The sequence below is a fragment of the Mya arenaria genome, chromosome 3, assembly GCF_026914265.1.
Source record: "Mya arenaria isolate MELC-2E11 chromosome 3, ASM2691426v1".
NCBI classification, from domain to species: domain Eukaryota; kingdom Metazoa; phylum Mollusca; class Bivalvia; order Myida; family Myidae; genus Mya; species Mya arenaria.
In genome coordinates, this window is record NC_069124.1 from 587,062 (window position 1) to 593,479 (window position 6,418).

Below are 6,418 nucleotides of genomic sequence, written 5' to 3' on the forward strand. Positions count from 1 at the left end.
TTTTGAATTGTTACAGGCCCATTGTCCGCATTTCCAGAATGGTGAAAGCCAAAGTATGTTCAGGATGGAACATCACAGGAAAGATCCAGGGATATGCTCACAAAGGCAAGGTTGATTTTTACAGAAGATTACATTTGGAGCCAATTATCAATATGAGTTCTTTTCAATTGATTATTTACTTGTTTAGGTACTTACTTTTGTGTTAAGGCAATGACTTATTTGCATCTATGATAACAATAAATATTTGACATGGAAAGCCAAAATATTGAAAGCAATTCAATGGTATAGTTTCAAAACTATTTTATCCCATCAAGCCTTAAGTGAAAATGAATGGACACTGCAATTTTGTGAAGAATATGAGTTTCAAAATGACTTTCAAAATACAAACAATTTTTCTATGGTCATATAAATATTATTTATTTTCTCTTAATTGTGCTGAAATTGGCCCGTTTCAAGCCATGTTTCATGTAGTTAGTGATAACAATGATTAATAGACATGTATCATTCCTGTATACAGTGCATCAGAAGGGACAGTACACACCATCTTTCATTCCCACCATTCTTTGTGAAGAGGAATCCAAATGTTCTTTGGCCTGATCGAGTTCTTATGGGTAAGTTAAAGTAAAACCAATTTATCTCACTGATTTCTGAGGTGTATTTTTTATGCCCCCGAGAGTGAAAAAAATTAAAATCGCACTGTCCTTTCCTGTGTCTAGCTCAACTTCTCGTTTACAGTTATGTTCAAAGCTATCTGAAAGTGAGATTTCTATATTTGATTTGACAAAATCAAAGATGGTTGCTAACTTTATTGAATCACTCCTATGCATTTATATTCCTTGATGAGCATTGTCTCTTGTGAGGATAGTAACTGGCTTACTGCTATCCTAAGAATGCTTATCATTTATGTAAAGTACTTGTATGTTTTTCTCTTAAGTTTGCTTGTAAACTTTTGAAAAAAAATCTGCATGATAAACTAGGCACACTCTTTCTCCCGAATAAGATTTATCACAATTGGTACAATTGTTTTTATATACCAAATGTATGAAAAAATGTTTAAATCTATGGTTTTCATGTATAAAGTACCAAGTTTAATTAACAGAAAGGTGCAGAAATCACAGTATTTCAATGAGACCATAGTAGATCACAGTTAATCTTTAGCACTCACCATAAATGCATTATTTAGAAGAAGATAAAGATTTATCACTTAGATTTATTTTTGTTTATACATGCGTTTGTATTGATTTTGAATAAGAGTGTTACTTTAAACATTAAAATATATAGTAGTAACAGAATTAATCTCCATAGAATTTGAACTTAAATGGCTTGCATTAATTCAATCTTTCTTTTTTCATTTTTTGATGAATTGATCAGATTGTTGGATCAAAGAAGACAAAAATAAAAACCTAAAATTCTGATACAAACAATAATTGCACTCAGATGTAGTGCAAATCAACTTTATTGACTGACCAACATATTTGCAAAATAGTACTGGTATATTGCCCTCAGTATACGATCAATGTATACAAGAGGATGTTTTCCGATGGGATTTAGATGCATTTGTAAAAACGTGGGAAATACAAGGGATTATGAATGAGATTCATACCACACAAAATTGAAAATGGTTTTACAGTAGGTGAAAATTATAACCTGTCAAAGCTGATAATATATTTGATTATTACTGGTAGCAAAAATGTTACAAGTAAACCACATGTATCTATTTAACAGCTAGAGTAGATGTGTCAAGCTAATTCAAATATTTTGTAATGATGTGTAATGTGCACTTAATTTTATTTTAAACTTTGTTGCATAAAGAAGAAAAGGAAAAAAAAGTTAATGACTGTTCTCAGCTTAAAGTCAAGAAGAGGTACTAGTATATAACACTGGCTGATCTTTAGGGGATGGGGTATAACTGGAGTTGCTTGAAATATAGCTATATTTTATCATTCTCGTACACTAGTGATAATGCAATGTTTAACATTGTCTTAGATTTATAATTATCAATCCTCTGATGAAAAAGAAGGTATTTCATTAAACAACAGTTAAGTACTTTGTATTTTTTCACAAGCAACAAGAAAAATCCCACCTGTTGTCTGATTGACAGAGTATTTTTATTCCATACATTTGTTTATTTCATTAATTGACAATGAGACTCTAACCAATGTGTCCAAATATTGCCAAATTAACTTTGTCTGCTTACAAACTTGAGGATTTCTTATCAAATCCTTAAGTTTCAGGTTGCCTTGTTTATGTGCTTTATATGGATAAATATATGTTGGAAGATCTTTAAAGATAAACCTAATGTTTATCATAAAACTATGGTATTATATTGGTCCAAATAGTGAGATAAAAAAAGAGTGTATAAACCAATGTTTTATTTGAATGCATATTCTATCTGACAAGTATTGTTTCTCTGCAGGTGCCTTGAGCCATCCTAGGAGGCATCCCAAGTAACAACATTAAGAACGTATAAATGTTTGAACTGTGCAGACTTCTTGTTGTGAGAAAAAAAGGTACACATACATGTAATGACTTACAAATATTTTTCAATTAGAATTGTGATTATCATTTTTGTCCTTTGAAGAGAACCTTTCATCAAAAGTAATAGAAGAACATTGGATAGTATACTGTCATAACTGCATATAATAATAACTGAAGTTAATATTAATTCATTCCACCTTCTGCCAAGTGGCTATGATGTGCTAAGCAGACTAAAAAATTTCAGCCTGCAGCCAATGAGATAGAAATGGAGAGAAGGGCAATAGCAGCTTGCACATGTCAAGGATCTGCAGCGCATGAAACCCCTTAAACTGAAGATGATGGTGGGTCCCTGATGCAATGTAAATTATATGGAATGTTTTGTATATAACCAGTTATTCAATCATCATCAGTGCTGTACACAGAGTATTAAGTATATAACATTTCGATTTCTGTATCTTTCTTTTTCTGATTTATATGAACCCGAGCCGATTTCATTGAAGTAGAAGTTACTTATAATTGCAACCTCCTTAAATGTATCGTATATTAGTTTAAAAACAAAAGTACAGGTCACAGCCTTTTCCCACATGCCTGAAAAATGTGTTGTTTACCAAATGATATGCATTGCGTGATTCTGGGCCTTGCAAAAGAATTACCGGTACTACAAATGAAATAATCATGTTTTTTCTATGTATATAAATTTCTTCCAAACTTCTTTCTTTTAAAGGATTGTCATAGGCACACAATTTTTTGAATGATTTATGTCCCATTACTTTTCTCATGTTTTCAATGCAACTACATACTTCAACCCTACATAATTTGACTACATTCATTGTAAGAAAGAACACTGGATTAAAAATTCAAAATGTATGAACACTACTTTCTTAATTTCTTTTTCATAAAGAACATGAAGAATCTGTGGTAGGAAAACAAGTAGTATTATAAACTTGTTGTAATGTTGATATGATAATTCTGTATGTCATTTCATTCATGTGTTCAATCATTTACTTACAAAAGGAAATTTTTTTTTATTCAAAATGCCTTATACATGGCGCCGCTTGTAAACATGTATCTTGAACAAAAATGTGCGATGCACCTTTTGCATTGATATTGGGTGTGCTCCAAACAAGAACTGAAACAGGAATGTAGGGCATAGTTTTATTTTATTACATGGCATATGTGTTCAGTACATAATCTAGTCAAAATCTGATTACAATTTTTGTAATACATTAACTTCAGAAAGAACAAATATTATGTGCCCATTTTTCATGATGAATTCTACAAATGTGCAGATTAATGAAATTTGGACAGTCTCTCATATATATGCTTATTTATAGTATTTGTTTTTGCTGTCATGCTTATACTTTAAAAGCAATGAAATTATGTTTTTTTTTAAATCATTAATGGGAAAAAACATAAATATACAAGAAGAATTAATTTCAATTAATTTTCTGAATCAGTTCCTGAAGCCTAGAGATGTCAGCACTCGCAGTCAGCCGCTTTATCATCCATTGCTCCATTAACCTCATCCACCTGGTCAACACAATTCAAACATACCAGGTAATGGTAAATTTAGAAATGGGCTGAATTGACCATTTGAACATGTTGCGTCATTTAATTTGAATAACAAACGTTACAGCAATTAAACCCAAAGAATAATATGTTTATTAACTGGATATTTAATTCCTAACAAGTTTAACATGTTAAACAACCATGAGCTTGTGCAATACATTAAATGTTGACTGAACATTACAAATCATATAATTTAATTATTCAACTAATGGACTGGTTTATTGTTTAGTCATTTAGTCTTATGCGATGGTAGTGTGTACGTAGTATGTGCCTCCGTGCGTCTGTAAACAATTCCTCTTTAACATGATACAGCCTTCAGTTTTGATTGTATCTTGATGAAACTTGTACAGTATTTACATATCCATAAGAGCTCGGTTCCTTTTGAAAACCAGCCAGATCCGCCCATGCATGCCTAGATTATGGGCCTTGATAGTATAAAAAATCAGTGTGTCAGTAAGCAGTTGCTCGTTAACATGATACAGCCTTCAGTTTTGATTGTATCTCGATGAACTTGAACAGTATCTACATATCCATAAGAGCTTGGTTCCTTTTGAAAACCAGCCAGATCCGCCCATGCATGCCTAGATTATGGGCCTTGATAGTAAAAAAATCAGTGTGTCAGTAAGCAGTTGCTGGTTAACAAGATACAGTCTTCAGTTTTGATTGTATCTTGATGAAACTTGTACAGTATTTTGATATCCATTAGAGCTTGGTTCCTTTCGAAAAACCTTGAAATGATAAGATTATGGGCCTTTATGAAAAAATGAGTATTCAGAATCCATAAGGGGTTGGTTCTTTTCGAAAACAGTGATGTTGACCACACAAACCCAGCCAGTAGAACATAGGCCTCTAGTTTATTATAAGTGCATGTTTGTCTTCATAGCATCATTATATATTTCTTTATTACATGAAGCTAATTTGTATGTGAAGCTTTGATTTATGCACTCTTTTCAGATACAGACTCAGTTAAAACAGATATGGGTGCAAGTCATGACACTTTTACAGGTAATGTTTATTAGACATTCAGTATTTATATATATATATATATATTTAAAAAAGATGTCAATTGTAAAAGGATAGTATAATGTAGATGGATTAGATGCAATGAAGATGACAGAAGTCAAAATCATCTTTATAATAATTTGATATTATTTGTACTATTATTTAATTGCCATAATGATGAAATACATAAAACTGAAAATGGAAATAATTTCTATGAAGGTCTTCTTTCTATTTCCAATAGATTAAAGATGTCCGAGATTCACGATGAATGCTGTTTGAAGAAGAATGAACAGAATCACATTTTAATTTAATCTCACTGCCAATGTGGACTTAAAGAGGACGGGCTCTGTTATGACAACTGTATTTTTAAGTAACAGAGATAAGGGTGTTATTGGAATCATTTCAATAAAATATGGGAGAACCGGTACATACCAGTTTGATATCTTGATTAGACTGGGACTTAAACAAAAACGATAGATATTGGACCTCTCTAATACACATTATAAACATCTCATGTCTTAAGTCAATAACAAAGCTGTAATAAGGCGATATTTAGTGTAATTAACACTTAGGGCTATTCTCCTAAAACATATAACCACCGGGTTTTGCAGATTTTTAATAATATATGGTTGGGCTTTTTTGCTAATTTGCACCCCAAAAGGCACATTTGCTTTTGTATGGGGTTGGCATAAAAACTTAATAAATGCCTTCCCTCCAGTGGTTATATTTTTAAATGGACAAAATATCAAACTGGTATGTACCTTATCAACATTTTTAGCTGGACTATTTGAATAATAAGGAGGGTTATACCACTCGCCTCAGCATCTGCTTTGGCTTTAGCGTCCGGTTAAAGTTTAAGACCAAGTTGGGATTTTCACTCATAGGGATTTTCACTCATAACTGCAAAACCCTTCATTAAAGTCACTTAATACTCCATACAGTTGTTCAGGGTTATTACATAATGAGGTTAATACTTCAATAGCCTTCATTCAATGGACTTAATACCTTGCACACTTAATGATGAACATCTTACAATAAGGTGACATAACTCCATTTTAACTAAATACAAATTATTGCCCTTTTTTCATTTTTATTTCTTATGTCAGGCACATTTATATATTCTTAACAGGGTTTTTGAAAGCTAATTGTTTGGGCGGGCTGGTGGAAGGGTCTTCAAAGTCACCTTATGTGTTAAATAATTTTAGCTAGGTTTGACATATAGTGACCAAACTTCGTATGTAGAAAGCCTTTATGAAGACCTTTCATGATATTGCGTTTTAGGCTTCTGGGATCAATATAAAGGTCAAAGTTACTATTAAAAGCAAAAGAACTGGTATTGATTAACTTAAAGGTCAACATATTGTGACCA

At 31.9% G+C, this 6,418-nt stretch overlaps 1 long non-coding RNA gene across 1 annotated transcript; it reads left to right on the forward strand.

Moving 5' to 3' along the window:
* Positions 1-511: 511 nt before the first annotated feature.
* Positions 512-5,993, forward strand: LOC128226984 (uncharacterized). Its single transcript, XR_008259751.1, has 6 exons — positions 512-611; positions 2,417-2,510; positions 2,723-2,819; positions 3,936-4,035; positions 5,002-5,052; positions 5,291-5,993. It is a non-coding gene; the product is annotated as an uncharacterized LOC128226984 (long non-coding RNA).
* Positions 5,994-6,418: the final 425 nt, after the last annotated feature.